General features: G+C 44.1%; 1 protein-coding gene across 3 annotated transcripts in view; it reads right to left on the minus strand.

Moving 5' to 3' along the window:
• The window catches only part of LOC119031161 (T-lymphoma invasion and metastasis-inducing protein 1-like), an 82179-nt gene that overhangs the window by 38705 nt on the left and 25619 nt on the right, over positions 1–17855 (minus strand). For all 3 annotated transcript variants that reach the window (XM_037119422.1, XM_037119423.1, XM_037119421.1), the window contains one exon: positions 1874–1979. The gene's annotated coding sequence lies outside the window, so the exon portion shown is untranslated. The remainder of the gene's footprint in view (positions 1–1873; positions 1980–17855) is intronic.

Raw genomic sequence — 17855 nt, forward strand, 5'->3', positions numbered from 1 at the left:
ACTAGTATCAGCACACATTTAAAACAAAAACATACATCAGCCTGCTATCTGTAATGTGTTTTTTCAGCTTCCAAGTGTGACCGACAGTACAGAGTTTCAAAAGTTAATACTGCATCGTCCTACTGGTTGAGGGAGGTGACAAACCTCGATACTTCGTGGGTAGCTGTGAGAATAATAGTGCCTGCAGCAGCAACTACCAAAATCTGTTTGATGCTGAAAAATGTCACAAGACGCTTGATCACATTCTTACCGTAATTATATCAAGTTTATTTGGTTTTGTTAGAAGAAAAAGAAGGACAAGATTTGTGTCACATTATTTCATTCACAGCGGGTCTTGAAAAAAGTTGTTTTAGTATTTATGTCACAACTCAAATGTTGTATTGGCGCAGCTATCCAAAACCCTCAAAGTCCAGTCCTTGTTTTACTGTAAATAATGCTATAAGTAAGTTGTGTTTTGCCAATATCCTCCGCTAAACCCAGCAAGAGTGCTTTTATGCCTGTGATTAAGTTTGGGGGTGTTAATGTTGGTCTATAAATATGGATATCCTATTTCTTACTGAGAGATACAGCTGCAGCTGTTAGTTGCTTAACTGATTAAGTGATTAGTCGATTGAGAGAAAATCAATTGGCAACTACTGTTTGGGTCATTTCGAGCTCTGGAAAACTGTAATGGCATTTTTCACGTTCTATTGATCCAATGGTAACTACTCAATCAATGAACGGAGAAAATAACAGTCAGACTGATCTATGATGAAAACAAAATCATTAGTTGGGGCCCTACAGTGTGCACTCTGCTTTTAAATCATTACCAAATGGGGAGCCTTGCCCTCTAATGGCACTGCTGAAAGCCATGTCAATCTGTGTGCTGGATGAGTGAGTAACATTTGATGGCCCATTAACAAACAATGGTGTGTGAAATGTGTCCAGGATCTCTTTGATTGCCTTTCGGAGTTAAACTGACATGCAAATGAGATCGGGGATCTGGTTTCTGCAGTTTAGGTGGAAACTGCTGCCTTGCCGGTTTTTGAGTGCTTTAGCTAGCCTGGTCGTTTGCATGGGACAAAGCACTCAAAAACTGCTTCAAAGGAAACAGTAAAACTGATCAAAGATTTATTTAGAGCATGAATGTTTCACAGAGATCTCCTAAGGGTTTTCTGATGTTGACGCATTCAGGTATTCAGAGCGCATCAAAATCTCATTCATTTATCCGAGCTACTATGAAGACATTTAATGCCAAAACTCCCTTTCTCATACTTTTAAAAGCTTTTTTTTTCATCTGAAATTATGTAAATTCCTCAAAAGCACATTGTTCCCTTTCAGACCCAGACAGTGATGAATGTATATTGGCTCGGTTGACACAAGGATTGATCACCCAATCCTTTCTGCGGCACATTTCTCCCTCAGCGGTGCTAGAAAACATCCATTAGCTATATTGCCAGAACAGTTAAAACGATCAAAGAAATCCCCCCCACTTTTTTTTTTTTTTGCTCAGCGTCCTGCTGATCATAAAGTTATCTGAGCATCCTGCTTCACCTCATGCTCTCTGTTATATAAGCACATTGAGCTGCTGAGTCAACTGCTGTCAGATCAGTTGGTCCTCTGTGACTCACACATCATCAAGCCCACACCATCAGGTTCTCAGGGTGCAGAGAGAGACTGACAAGCAGCTCCTCTAAACAAGTCGAAAATCTGTTTCCACAAACAGCTGAATCTTGAATTGAGACTCAAAGCATCTTAGAATCATTCTTCACGTGTATTTCCATATGATGCGGCTTAAACAAGTAAAAAATACTGACAAACTGGAAGGACATTATGAATCAATCAAATTTCTCGTTGTTTATGAAAGAACAATGTGTAAAAAAACTGCGGTTACCTGTGGTTACGCAGCAGCATCACCAGCTTCTCCACATCAGCGCAGCGTCATCTCTTGCCGACTTCAAGATCCTCCACACATCCTCAAACGTCGGCGTCGGTTTGCCCTGAGAGGAACAAGAAAGGGAGAGGAATGTTTCAGTGGAGCTCTCGCAACTTCAAAGTGACCCGACGTGTCAAACGTACACGGAGGAGGAGGAGGAGAGAGAAGACGAGCACGAACAGGGAGCGGTGGCTCTCTTTAACTACTGCAGAGGATCCGCCAGGTACGTCGCACAAAGTCAGGTGAAGTCAAGTGTAAAGGAAAGCTGTGGAGCGCACTGGAGAGGGAGTCTGTCGGACAAGAGGTGGCATATGGGATGAAACAGAATAAAGAGACTAGAGGACGGGGTGGTCAGGTAGTAAGGATAATGCAACACGGCAAGTGTAAAAACAGGACTTGCATTCAAATGTACACATATACAAACTCGCAGATCATCAGAAAGGGGTTAAAAAAAGTCACAAATAAGAGGAATTTCTTTGAACTGCGTCCTGAAAACTCACTGCCATCCCAAAACCTTGCAGGCATGCACAGGCATGTGCACAGGAAATTTTGGGAAAACACCCCTTGTTTCCCTGCAGACAAAGAGATGCGCGCACACACACACACACACACACACACACACACACACACACACACACACTCAAGCTGCTGGTAAAATGACAGGAGATGAAAGCAGCTACGGAGAATGATTTTCTGCTTAAGACTCAATTAAATGATCCATGCCAACACGACCTAATTTTCCCTAATACCAGCCCTGAGCTGCTTAGAGTAGACCATGATTTCCATAATGTGCTATGTATAGTGTGAAGGTATGCGAGTGCAGGCATGCTCGCCTTCTGTGTGGATTTGCACATATTTCCAGTTTACAACCAGATGAAAATTGTAAGCGCGTACATAGAACGAGGCAGACAGAACTGATGATCCCTCTCAGTCGGTTAGTAGCAGCATTGGGAGGCCTCCGGCGAGCTCATCTGACTGCTGCCCTAAATGCTGTGAATACTATTGTCAGATCTGCTCGTGTTCCGATAAGCCCACAAGCAGGAATACAATGGAGGAGAAATTATTTCACTCGTATCAAACAAAACGCGGTGAGTTTAACAATTGCAAAAGCAGATAGCGCCTATTTAGATCTCTTACATCTGGTCAGACATTTCTTTGTTTTTTCTCAGAATAGAATAGAGAAGCACGAGGCGTGTTCCCTTAGGTCTGAGTTTCCGCCGCTGCTTTTATTATCGATCACCACCAGATAAAAGGCTGTCAATTTGTTTAGTCTCTAGGGCCGTGAAGCGACACGCCATCCGGGTCACAGTTCTCGGAAAAAAAAATTCACAGAAATGAGAGTTCAGAAAAGGAGAAGTGCAAAGGACAATGAGAGGAGAAACCATGCACGCAGGTCAGCTCTGACAACGCACCATGCCAGTATGCGTGTGTGTGTTCCTGTATTTAAACTTGGCCACTGCAGCACTTTTTTTTTTTTTTTTTTTTTTTTTAACCCCGTCCAGCTGTGGGAAGCGGTTACATAAGCTAAACTTGACCCTGATAGTTCTTCTCCTCTGCCTCTCGCTCCAACCTTCATTTCTCATTCCTCCTCCATCGCATCCGGCCTCATCAGACTCATCCCAGCTCTCATGCTCACAGCCCACCCCCCTAAAACAAACAGAAACACACACACACACACACACACACACACACACACACACACACACACACACACACACACACACACACACACACACAGTATAATGCACCCACAATGCTTGACAGGTGCTGGATATTTATTTGGGAGCTAGTCCTGCTTTTCTTTTCTAATCTGGCACGCAAACACAGGACTTTTAACTTAAAATTAAAATGATCTATACATAAAAGGTGATAACATATTGTCTCAATGGAAGTATGTAAATGTTTACACTATATGTGGGGGGTTTACTACATCTATACATCTATATGAGTCCAGTGTGCTGCCGGTGAACGCGCGTATAGGGCCGAACAAACAAAACAATCCCGTCTAACACGGGGGGATATCAAACCGCTGTCTCTCCTCTGGCGGTGTACAGTCTAAAATGTTTAGTCTCTTCTTTTTTTTTGTATTTTTTTTCCTCTCCCCGTGCCCTGCAGCAGAGCACAGAGGAGGGAGCAGGGTAACGAGGAGAGGGAGAAGGGGCGGGGGGACTCCGCTAAAACCCACGAAGAGCTGAGAGGTGAGGCGAGGCTTTAGGCGAAACGCATACAGAAGGGGGGGGGGCGGCGGAGGGGCGCCGAGGTTGGTGCAGACACAGGAGGGGAAGGAGGAGAGGAAAACATATTGGGGAACGGCGCTATGAATAGAAGTTTGATGCGGGAAAAAAAAAAAAAAAGTGAGAAAACAGTGGGAGGAAGAGATGCAGACAGGGGGAGAGGGGAGAGAGACAGCGAGGGGGGTCCTATTGTTGCCGAGTTTTAAGTGGATAAGTAGACATGTGCTCTGGCTGCCTCTCTTCAGGCTTAATTGAGGGAGCCGAGACAAAAGGGGAAACATAATTATTCGCTCTCTCTCTCCATCTCTCTCTCGGTCGCCCGGTTTCGCTCTCATTCTCGCAGTATATTAACACATCGGGAGTGTGTATTAACACAATGGCCCGCGCAACAGCAGCCAAAGCACCATTACCATGCAGACGTGCCCACTCACAGATGAGCCCAACGCGCACACACACGCACACACACACACACACACACTGAGGAGGGACAAAGAACAATGTTGATGAAAATAAAACTCCATGGTCCACTGTTAAACCATAAACATACATCTGTAAAAAAAAAAATATGTCTGCTTCGTTTACAACTTGATATTTGATTTTTATTCAGAGAATTCATCACTTACACCTTGCGCTGGTCAAACGTATCGATAGATATCAGTTCTGAATATTTTTTAAACGGTTTTAATACTTATCTATAGCAGTATCGGTACCACAGTGTTAGCTGTGTCTTTATTGCTCTTCTCTCCAACACTTTGGTGAAACATTTTTTTTCCTTTCCTTCTGTGCTTTATAAAGGTTGCCGTGCATAGAAAGGGTCTTGAAAGTTCAAAGGTCAAAGTCTACGTGAACAGACGCTCCTCTCTCCAACAGAAAACGCTCCAACCAAGTGCCTCACCAGTAGTCCCGCCTTTAATTCTGTGACTTTGTGACATCACACTAGGTCGTCAGATCGCTCATTTGCATAATTTATGCATACTGATATGCAAGAATTGATTTTTTGACAAGCTGCTTTGCTGTTGTTTACAGTGCTGGGTCAGGTGTGCATGAACTGACCAATCAGAGGGGGGACTAGGCTCGTGGGAAGGGAGGCCTCTTCATCTTCAAATTGCTTCTTCAGTCACCAGTCCAAAACCCAAAGACCCAAAAAAACGTTCTGCTTTAAAAATTACTGTAACAGTTAATCGATTGTCAAATAGATGGCGACAGACAAGCAGGTAATAAACGGTTGCTCGGCACAAAAACAGAGAGAGACGGAGACAGGGCTGAGCACCGGGACAGGATGTGCTTTACCTAAGCTGTCAGAAACAACTCTGTACCGGTGCTGTCAAACTCACATTGCCACGGCTGCGACAGAAAGACGCTCAACACCTTTGGGCTCTCACGTCTATCACTTAAGACACACTCATGCAGGTAGTTTTCTGTGGCATGCGCTAGACTACAATAGTACAAAGGCAGACGTGCTTCCAGTCGGTAACACCTGCACAATCCCATGAGAATTGTGAGCAGGTTTTCTGACTAACACAATCACACACGCACACACACACACACACACACACACACACACACACACACACACACACACACACACTCACACTCTTTGGAAAAATACCAAAGGCCTGTCAGAACAGCCACGGAGCAGGCAACACCCTACTTCCCACTGCCAATCTTTTCATCTCTGCACCTGTCTCACAGCTCCGCCCTACATGACACACATCTCGGATCTTCCACAATCAAACCACCCATGACGTGGATGTGCTCTACTGTACGGTGCTTTACTGTGAATACGGGCCAACCAAAACTATCTCATTATTATTTTAAGCTTGTCATAGTCTAGACCGCAGGCTGGACTGGCTGCTGAAATCACATCATGAAATCACTTGAGCGCCTGTACTCCAAAATCCCAACATTTATGTACTTGCTTTAAAGAGATAAAATGTCACATCTGTCACAATGTCCAGATGTTTCCAACAATGTTCAAACTCATAGTTTCACATAGTTTTACTCGCTCATTGCACTAACTTATTAAAAAATTATAAATCAAATTTAATAAAAAAAAAATTAAATAAAATTATACGCCATAGAAGTGAAGATGGCTGCTGGAGTATGTCAGGCCTCCAGACTGCCACCATTTACTCAAAATAGCATTAGGAGCACCAGTGTGGCTAGTAAATATCCCGCCCCCATGATTTTGTTTCTTAGATTCACCATCATTCCAAGGAACAGCGTATTTCGCAGGTAATGTTTTGGCAACCGATCATCAGATCCACTTCCTCAGTATATACATGGTTATTGTTGCTGGGCAACACGTTTGTTACTCTAACAGCAGGCCCGCAAGACTCTTAAGGCTCTTTCTTTTCAAATAAAACAGAACGCTGTTATTTCTGTATTTCTGTATCAGTAATGTGCTTAGGATGGAAGATATGAATGTGTTGCATGCCGATTTAAGTGGCGCTTCTAAATGTTGTGCTGGTGCTCCTGAGATTTTGAGTAAGGAGCACCAATGCTACCAACTGAAAAAGTTACTCTGGAGTCTTGCATGTGTAACTTTATTCTGAAACTGTCATCAATAAAATCTATTTGCTTTTTCGAACGTATCTAGACAGGATCTCGTCCATGAATAATAGCAAGTGTTCCCCTGCTTTAAAAAGTGCCTCACTAGGTGACAGGTGACACGTCTTTCATTCTGTGTACAATGCCTTGTGTTACATAGTGGAATGTACTGTTGTTGTAGCACTGACGTTTCGCTGTTGTAGCTATTGGCTGTCAATCAGAGCGTATTACACAAGCACAGGAAAGACTGACGACATGATGTAATCAAATACATTCTCAAGATTCCCACGCTAGTTTTAGACCGGATGGTACATAGTTTTTGGACCGGACCGTCTTTTGAGTTCAAACATTTCAGGCTTGTAATCCTTAAATGTGCGCTCAATCCAAAGGCTAAATAAAGATTCCAAATGAGGTTATTTGTAGCCTTTATTGTTAGGTTTACTGATAATCCAAACAGTGCAGCCTTGATCAGTCTAGACATTGTAACCTGAGAAGCTTGACTGATCTTTCTGACCCTTCTCTGGACCCTTCCACCACGACCAACCCCCAACAAAGCCCCAAACCACATGACGCAGTCGCTGGACTGACCCTTCCCTTAGGGTCTTTTCCCGCACCTTTCACATTCCTCTAATGGTTACCATACCACCTCCCACAGGGCAGGGAATGAAGTCACTGAGGTTAACACTCTGGGGGGTAAACAAAGGAATTTCAAGATGGGTGCAAACGTCATCCCAAGATGCCATACCATGGCAATCTGGGAAAAGGGTTTATCAGAGCGCCTCCATGCTCTCCCCCGCGATTTTGCATACACGCCCGCGCACACCTTCTGGCATACACACCTGCAGGCTTGCGTGCATGCGTGAGCACCTGGGCTTCCTTGTTGTTGTTTACCCCGAGCAAACCTGCTTCGAAAGATAACAACACACCGTGAATAACACGCGGGTTAGGACTAGGTGCAAGGGAGGCTAAATAGTCCAAACAAACAAGGATCGGGGGCTTATTCCCGAGTGCCTGTCTGCATGCGCGCGCCAAGGTATGTGTGTGCATTGTTCACATTTGAGGAGGAACTATATCCATCCAGTGTGGAGATAACAGTCAGATATGCTACGCAAACCTTCCATTGTGGAGATGGGAGCGCACACTCCACTGCACTCCCACAGCTCCTCTGAGACGGGACTGTCTGAGACATCACTGCTAGAATTCCCTGGGAGAGGGAGATTAGCTTCTTATTCATCCTTTCGGGATCTGACAAGACACGCGCAAAGCCTCCCCTCCTCCCTTAGCTTAAACACACACATACACAAACAGCGTGCCTGCGAGCATGCGTCTCGGCTGCTGCTTCAAATCAAACATTAATTTCTTTAAACTGGTGAGAGACAAAATCGTAATTCCCTTCCTGAAGAGCTCTTTCATTTTGGAGCCACAGAGGAGGGCGTAGCATAAAAAAAAAAACAAGAAAAAAAAACCCGACAGAACAAAGTGGAGTGGGAGGAAATGAGATGATTGTTATTCATTTACTGCGGTCCCCTCATTTGTCATCTCCTAACAGAGAGGTAGAGTACAAAAGAATCTAGATTTGGGTTTGTGTTGAGAGCGGCAGCAGAGAAGATGTACGGCTAATTCCTGTGAGAAAAGGCCCGTGGCACAGAGTGAAGAAATCAAAGCTAAACTAATTTATAAAGACAGCGGCAAGTTTGAAGACAGGGGGATGGAAGAGAAATCAAGTACAAGAGTAAATCCACATTATCTATCAAAAATCTCAGAGTTAATATTCTGTGAAAGTATCAAAATCATGTCATCCCCACAATACCGATAAACACATTTAATAAAGAATTCTGCGATGTTTGGGGGTTATTTTTCCACTGAGTAGCAAAAAGTCAAGATACGTACCGTGTACAGCGATAACGTCTAAAAATCTTGCAGTGTTACTTTAAGGCCATATTGCCGCGCCCTACATATAACAGATTTGAGATTTGAGGTCTGTGTGGCACGCAAGGATCAAGTGGGGAAGATAAAGGGCATTGGAATTCAGTGGCAGCCAATTCACTCCACTTTACTCCTCAAGTGTCACTAACTTCATTAAATACGCTCCTCCGTCTTTCCGGGAGCTTACACTGTACGCTCCTTAACTCAGATTTCAGCCGACTGTCTCTGCAGCTCGGTGCAGTCAGGGATTACCATATTTTAAAGAAAATCCTTCCAGCACAAGTCCTCCATTGAGCGAGAGGCCCGAGAGAGTCAATGAGTGTGTGCAGCTTTTTTTTTTGACGCTCCGCTCTGTTGCTGCTGCTGCTGCCGAGTGCAAGCTCAGCGATCGGCAAGTCCCTGGATGAATTCAAAGACAGGAAACCCCATTGATTTTACCGCCCGTTATGATATTTCAAGATGTATATTCTAATGTGGCTACTGAAAAGATTAGAGTTCTGTATTCTCTCACCTGTTCTGATGGAAGAGGAAGGTGTGCAAGCCTGAATCAAATCCATCTTGCTCTCTTATTGTAGGTTACTATGCCACTCGAAATCTCTTGTTTGTAGAGTACAGCCATACAGTGCGTCAGGTAGCGTGACTCATGGCAAACTACTCTTTCCATTTTTTCTTAAATGTTTAGAAATCATCTCCCTCTTTTTATTTTGCCATTCCTCAATCAACGCTGACTGTTTTTCGTTTTTTTTTCCTGATGAAGTTGTGATTGCGCAGACAATTGCCTCCCAGTCATCAAAACCAATCAACAGAATATTCATATCCTGATTTGCTGCTCCAAACATGGGAGCAGCGGCAAAAGAAGTGTTGTTTAATTATCCAGGAGGAGTGGGACGAGACGTTGACTGTGCTCCAGTTTCAGCCTGTAACTGTAGAAACCCTGCGGGCTGAGACGCAGCCTGGGGGGAGGAGCGGCTGGGAGTGTCGAAATAAGATAGAGAGAGAAAGACGTTAAAATGAGACTACTACTGTACAGACGTGGCAGGGAATCTGTGTTTCTCCAATTGACACGTGGGCAATGATATGCAACTTGCAGATGGCAGAGGACGCTCATGCATGGCAGCATGTGCATTTTATTAGACCTGTACATCTGGGGCTTCATTAAACGCCGGAGAGCTGTGTCATCCGTGGCCAATGTGAGTGTAGTTTCCATCTGTCCATGTCAATCAATTCTTTTACAAAGCATTAATATATTATAGCGATCCCTTTGGAATTTTACTGGCAAAATCTACAAACTGGAGCAATGAGGGTGGCAAAAACCACACGCTTTTGCCACATTTTGATTCAATCAAAGGAGAACTATTATGCCTTTTGGATTTGTTTCCTTTCTGTCAGTGTTTTCTATAGGCTCTTGAGCATGTAAGAGATCATGAAAGTTAAAAGGTCAAAGTCCCCACCAGCAGAGGCGTTTACCACTTTATAGTCTGTAGAGATGTACGAAGTTGTACTGAAATTCCTCTCAGCTTGGTTGACATGGCAATAAAGTAATGAAGTGCGATGGGACACACTTACATAGAGCTGTTAAGCCTGAAATAATTGAGTCGCGCTAAGGCTTGTTGGGCCATCTTGAAAAGGGGATTCCTTCCCATTATTTCCAGCCTTTTCCCTGTAACTGAGATATTGTGGCAACTCTGTAGAGGGAATTCATTTCATCTTTTAGTGTGAAAAGTGTATTGTTGAAACAAATTAACTTATTGAAGCCCAGTGTCTTAATTTTGGCACCACATATTGCCAGACACAGACTTGTTGAGACACCTGCAGACAGTACAGGCAGGTGTGAATGGTGCCAAATTGGTGGGTAATACCTCCTCTTCCGCTCTGTGCAAGCTGTGGGGACAGCGAAATAACAGGGTGGATGAGTGAGCCAGAGAGAGGGATAAGAGGGTTTTAGGCAAAGGTAGACTGATTGAGGTGGGAGGCTGAGACGGGGCGGGGGGGAAGGGATGAGAGGGGCAAGAGGGTTTGAAAAAAAAAAATATATATAATGGTGTTGAAAGGGGGATGAGAGGCTGTTAGAGCTGGTGTGGAGCTGGTGGGATAAGAGTGTTAGGCCACAGGTAGAGAGATGAATGATGTGTGCTGAGGTGGAAGGAGACATGAGAGGTAAAGAGGTGGAGTGCTGCTGATAGGTCCTGAGGGGCTGATAGAGATAGATGTTGTGTCAGGTCAAAGTAGGGCGGATGTGAACAGGCCCCCCGTTTGTTGTCAGTAACGACTGTGCAGGAAGACAATCTGGTGAGAGCTACTGCAGAGGTTACTGCTCGTGTTAGCGAGCGTAGGTGTGACCGCACTGTCTGTAAGAACATCAGAGATCATTTTTAAGGACAAATGGTTGTTTGCTGCTGTTTTTCGCAATCAAAATGTAAGAACTGGGGAACAATTCATTCAGATGCTTACATGTGGTTGATAGTAGTCTCTCGTCCCCAGTAATCCAGGGTTGTGGATGTGAGATAGGAAATAGAACCGGAAAATGGAGGGGCTGTTTATTTTAGCAAACTTAGCAAAAGAAAAACCATGCCATATGCTTACCAAGAATAAACTGAAACGACTGCTAACCTGGATGTGTTGATGGAGTTTTGGGCATATGCTGATTCCACATCAAGTGCAACAAAGATATTGTGATTGCGATTTAAAAATCAACTGTTAACCCACTGTGACCTCATCCATTAGCTTGTAGAAGCCTTAAAGCATTACAGCCACGGCAATTTTGGTTTTCTAGAGCCTGAGGTGGCCATATTTGGATGCTGGGGTGGGTCGACTATTTTAAAATGAATGGGATCATAATTTACTAAATATACATCATGCTGCATTGAATAACACCTGAAAACTAGTGATCATTAGGAAACTGCCTGCTAAGGCAAACCATCAATTGAAAAGTAGGATCATTTTCTCATAAGCTTATATACATCAAACTTCTTTTTGAAAACAGTGGAATTGCTCCCTACTGGCCATAAAAAAATGCATCCATCCACCTATATATTTAATATATAATCTAAGCGTGACAAAGATTGCGTGATTAGGGTTTAAATACTGAAGCAATACGATATGCAGGAATTAGTGTACCCTGGTTTAAATCAAATTGTTAGAGAACTGCAAAGACAGTTAATTAAAAGGCAAAGCAACACTGTTATCACTTTATTAATTATGATTTCTGCTGAGGCTCTGCAAATCCTTTGTAGCACTACCCTAATCATTACCAGGGAGCAAGAGAGAGGCTTTGGCATGACCGCACAAGGACAGGTAAGAAGGGAAAGAAAAAGTGGACTGGATACCATGGGAGAAGACAGAGGAGAACGGAAATGAAAGATTAAGGGTGGAGAGGGATACTGGGGCAAACCAAAACAGAAAAAAAAAAAAAAAAACAAACTGACAGAGGTGAGTAAGCAGGTAGCGTAAAGGAAGAAGTTACTGGCAGAGGACTGAGCAACACAAAGGTAGACTGCAGAGAGATGGGGGGGAGGGGGACAGCGGGAAGTGGAAGGGGAAGTTATCTTAGTGCATCCCTGCACCTGAGTCAACAGCAGCGCTTGCAAACAAAGCAGCCCCTTGAAGGGGAGACCTGAGACAATGCGCCGCAGTTAGGGAAGCGGCTCAGAAATGCTCAGAAAGAATGTGACAGACAAACAGCAGGCCACCGCACTGTGTCGCACACACAGCTCCAAATCAATACAGAATGGGTCTGGGGTGCACAAACCTTACCTATGATAAACTGCCTGGAGGTTAAGATATGATAAGGTTTCAACTGCCCCCCCCAAAAAAAATCAAACAATCCAAAACAGTTATTGACAGACATAGCTGAGGTCTGCGCACAAATCTATGCATTAACAGTAAACCTCCAGCTCAATGGTTTTAACGCAGGATGTAAATATTTGCAGCACACACGGCGCTTTTCACTTTTTTTTTTTTTTTTTTAACGGGTCAACTGTTTACCGAGAAAAACAACCCTGAAATGAAGAAGTAGGTAAAGGTCTACCTACTTCTTCATTTGTGATTTTCCCTCCATGCACACACACACACACACACACACACACACACACACACGACACCCTTGCACACAGGGAGGTGTGACAGATTCAGAGAATGACCTACGCCCAGATTGTTGCATCAGTGTTCTGCAGACTTCAACAAAAACAAAACCGCTTCAGTCATTTAGCACATCAGGTCAGTTTCACAAACAACAGACTAAGTTTATGTCTACAGTACTAAGAGGAAACAGGGTAACAAGCAACATGTTTGCATTAAAGGAATTGTTATTTATTCCAAAATGTCTTATTTTTTGTTCTTTTTCGGTTATGACCGACTATCAAAATAGATAATAATAGAATGGGGTCTACCGGAGTCAGGCCAGTCAACAATTACAGCAATCATATCTTATCCATACAGGGTTGGTAGTATACACTAAGCTGTTTTTTGCTCTTAACACAAACTGGTATCAGATCGCTATAGGCCCTGGTATCGGAATTGGTATCGGGAAGGAAAAAAAGGTTTCAGTCCAGCTCTGGATGTAAGTTTACTCATCAAGCACAGTCTCCTGTGGTGTAAAGCGACACCAGTCTTAACTCTGCTTCTATTTCAAGACTCTTCTCTGCTGGTGAACCTGTTTCTTGTCCTCGAGCGCTACATCTTGAGACTCTCATTTTTTGACTGAGGGCAGACTGGACGCTACAGTGACTCACTTTGAACCCTTGAGCTACAAAGTGGTATTACAAGATCTAGGATAGGCAGGGCTAGCTGGTTGGTATGCTAACGTCAGTACCTATCTATCGTTTATTTTGTATCTGTTGATCTTTAGTTGATTTTTGAATGTTTTAAGCAAAAATTGCTACACATATTTTTAGTTGAATAGTGGCGTGAACAAATGTAAAGACAAAGTTAGGGCAAATAGGTTTCATCATGTGATGTGTCAAATCAATGACAATAACTGAAAAATGACCTCCGCGTTGTCATCTAAAATCTGTATTTCCACAAGGAAAACCGTCATTTCTCTTTTTCAAATCAGTATCTGCCTGAAAAATGCATTTTCTTCAGCTGGGAGTAGGAATTATCCATTTTTCACGATAAAAAAAACATATGCCACTGTGGGGAAACTGTAGTCACAACAAAAAGGTTATGAAGGTTATCATCATCTAATCCCTGGCTACTTCAAGCCAGTGTTTGAAAGGCATCTCATGGCAAACACTATCACTGAGACAAGCACGTCAACAACATGTCAGCGACGTGGCGTTTCCTCAGTAGATGGGGTTGGATCTAGGTCAATGGGTCCATTTACTGGGAGTTGAGCTCCTGCGCTGACTCGAGCTGGGGGTTATTGTTTGGGCTCTGAGTGGCTATGGTGAATAGAGTCTCCCCTCTCAGTGCATTAGTGACCTGTATAAGCTCCACACGACTCACTGACATCCGAGTGCGGGCCTGAGGGGAGAGGACAAAAGGCAATCTGACCACACATATGCACACACATTCACGTGTCTGAAAGCAAATGCACCAAAGGACAATAACAAAAAACACACAGCCTGATTGAAACCTTACACAGCCCTCACCACAGGGGTGTTTTTATCCTTGAAGAAATTCAATCCAAAGAGCCAAAGAAATCCACACAGCTCTGCCCGTAAGCCTCCATCCACGCTTTTGTCACACGTATTCAGACATATTCTCGTGCACGTTTGCACATGGGCACACTTACAAATGCACACATAAGGCTTTTGAGACCACCTTGTATGCACTGCATCGCTTCCAGGTCAACGAGCAGGAACGTGAAGTGTGACTATGTGATGAGCACCGTGTCGCTGGCCGGCATTCGCCTTCATGCAGCAAATGTAATGTGTGGGGGTTGAAAGGAGGAGAGGAGAGGAGAGGAGAGGAGAGGAGAGGAGAGGAGAGGAGAGGAGAGGAGCGACAAAGGCCAAGTGGCCTGTTTCCTCTGCTTTAATTACACATGGATGTAAACTTGGACAGAAAAACACACAAAGTAGGGGGTGTAAAGATTTCCAAGCAGAGATAACAAAAGGAGATCCCAGGAAGGCCAAACCTCCCCGGCACCAACAAAGCGTAAAGACTTTGAAGACGCTCTTTCCTCTCCCGCAGTAATTCCTCCCTTGAATCCCTACTCAGCATTTCACACGCAAATGTGTTTCCACTCTCTCACTCTCTCACTCTCAAGTCTTTTTTACAGCAGTTTCCTCTTCAGGTAACATTTTCCCATCTCCCGTCTCCTCTCGGAGTGCGCTTTTCTCGTTACACTGCACCACATTAACTCGCCCTCTTCCTGGGGATGACACATGTCAGCTTGTTTGCGCTGCACACATCCTTTGTTTGCTAATGACTCGGTAAACACAATTATGCATATTCATCTTCCTCTGCTTGTTTTCTTTTTTGCTACTCTTCTGAAATGAGGTCACCCTTAAAAAATATGAAGATCTAATCTTCTGTATATCAAATGGGATGTAGATACATGCACACACACACACACACACACACACACACGCATTTACACATCATCGGTTGGCAGTCTGAGCCGATGTGTGGGCTCGAACGCAACACTGATCACAGATAATGGGCAGACATGACAGGGATGGCAATGCTGTCACATCGAGAGCGGAAGAAAAGAGGGATGATGGAGCAAGAGACCGCAAGAGCAAGACAGAGGGATAAAAAGAGGGCATGACAGAAAAAGAAAGAAAGAAACAAAGGGGAGGGAGCAAAGGAAGGAAGGAAGGAAGGAACTCCCAGTTCATCAGCAGATACAGCCATACAGAAGATGGAAAAAAAAATGAAAGAGGGCACACATGCCAGCTCATGTCAGCTCCGAGACACCCCTCCCCCGCCTGGACCGGTCTACAAATTACAGGCACCCCCTTCTGCTTCTCCCACTCCATGCATTTTCCACTTCTTCTCATCAGGGGGCCGATGTTGAGAAGTCTTGCACAAAACAAATGTTTCTCCACCTGATGTTGCGCACCCACCCACACGCTAACAACTCCTGTAGTCCCGATCAACCAGACGAGCGACATTACAAACGGACGCACATAGGCAAACACGTCAGCGTGACGTAATGTTCGCACTGACTCATTTGGCCTCGCTTGTCTTGCACAATATCTCAGATTTTCCTGAGCTTGTGCAAAAAGCTAATACAGGGGAATACAGGAAAAAGTATCTACCTGTGACCTATCAGCACTTGCAGGTGGTATGTGTCCAGATCGACCAAAGAGTATATTTCACTTTGTCTTATTTGAACAGTGTCAGCCCAGTCGCTGGGACATCCAAGAATGAAGTGCACCAAATGTTATTACAAGCCAACAAGGCTGCCAAAAGGAGGACTGGAGTTTGAGTTACACCACTCGATATTTTTAAAAATACCTGGAGACGTTTCCTTCTCTGTTTTAGGGTGTGAAGAAGAAGATCTGCAGACATTTCCATCGGTTTCATGGCAACCAAACCGGGTGTATTAAGGAGCTGTAGAGTACTTTCTGTCTGTGTTTTGCAGCAGGAAAACTAGGTGTATGTTCAAGACAAGTTGGACCATCTTAATTCGTGACAACAGAAACAAGCATTTAAGAAAAAACACTTCATGCTTTCCTAAGGTTTTAACTCATCATTGGTTTTGCAGAAAAATACTTGGCTAACATTCATTCTGGTGATTGGGTTGATTTTCAGAGCCCTAAAGAGGTTAAAATCATTATCATTCAAAGGAAAAATGAAGATTGAAAACATCAGAAAAAGCTGATATCAGTTTGTGTGTAAAAATGTTTTCCCCTGCTTTCCTGTTCTGTAAATCATCTCTCAACCTGTCAGATCTAACCCTGTCACCCACTGGAGGGGGGGGTCCCAACCCCCTGCATGAGAACCACTGCCTTAATACATCAGCTACTCTGCAAAGGGATTCCCCCTGCTATTGAATAGCAACCATGACAGAATCGGCGCCTTAATTAGACGCACTCTGTGAAACCAGAGAGGAAGAAAAAGATTTCAGTGTCTCTCCACCCTCAGCTGTCAGTTTTGTCTTGGCTTTTTCCCAAAACAGAGCTCGACAATATCTGTCTGCTTCTGCACTGCAAAGTGACAGCAGCAGAGAACTGGGAGAGTGAGAGACACACAGTGAACCCACACACACACACACACACACACACACACACACACAGTCAAACACAAACATTTAAACAGCTTGATTGCATGTGGGGAGGTGGGCACCGGGGGCTGCATAAGCCCTGTGTTTGCTTAACAGCAGAAATAAGTGGACCGCTGAGGAAGAGAGGGATGGAGCGTCTTCCGACAGCGAGAGAGGCGGGCAGACGAAGATGAGAGAGAAGAGGAGATCATCCCTTTCATGTTAATTGCATCATCCCTTTATCGTGCCCGCCACATGCTCATCAAACTGCATCTTATGTACTGTATCTGTAATCATAAAAGAGGGGGCGTTTCGTCTGCTCTGCCACAAGGTCACGAGAGTCACATTCACTGTGGAGGATAAAGATGTGAGGGGCATTCACAGTAAGCTTGAGTTTCCATGTTGACGATGATAACGTTGATTATTATTATCATTTCCATTTAGATAATGTATTATGTGATGCGTTGAGTGCTTCATGAGCCTACCATGAGCAGATCAAAGGATAAATATGACTTAAACATTTGTATTTATAGAATACTGGTATATTATATGCTTCTGAATATCTGGGACTGTGTGTGTTTGGTGTTACTGTACTCGTGCAGCGGTTGCGGCTTCAGGTCGGGGCATGAATGTAAGTGAACGCAGCATCCTCGTAAAAAAAAAAAGGCAAAAACAAGTGCTGGAGTGTGGGTGCTTTATGTGAACCTGGCTGGATGTGTGAAAGAGAATACACCTACCTATATCTGCCCTATAGGTGGGCTGACTTAGCATGAGTGCAGTGTATCAATCTGGGTCACTATGGACACACACACACACACACACACACACCCACACAATAAAAACACACTCACACAGCCACAGGGGCTCACTTAACGGAGCCCCATCCCCCCCTTCACGGACACACACTATATTAGCTTACTGTACACAGACAGAGCACATGGTTGTGTGGATGCACACACACACACACACACACACACACACATATTTGTTCAAAACACACACCTGCACATGTAGTAAATGGACACCACACACACATACACGCTGGATGAGCGGTGTGTAACAGTGTATGAGATAA

The sequence above is a fragment of the Acanthopagrus latus genome, chromosome 13 (assembly GCF_904848185.1).
Source record: "Acanthopagrus latus isolate v.2019 chromosome 13, fAcaLat1.1, whole genome shotgun sequence".
Taxonomy (NCBI): Eukaryota; Metazoa; Chordata; class Actinopteri; order Spariformes; family Sparidae; genus Acanthopagrus; species Acanthopagrus latus.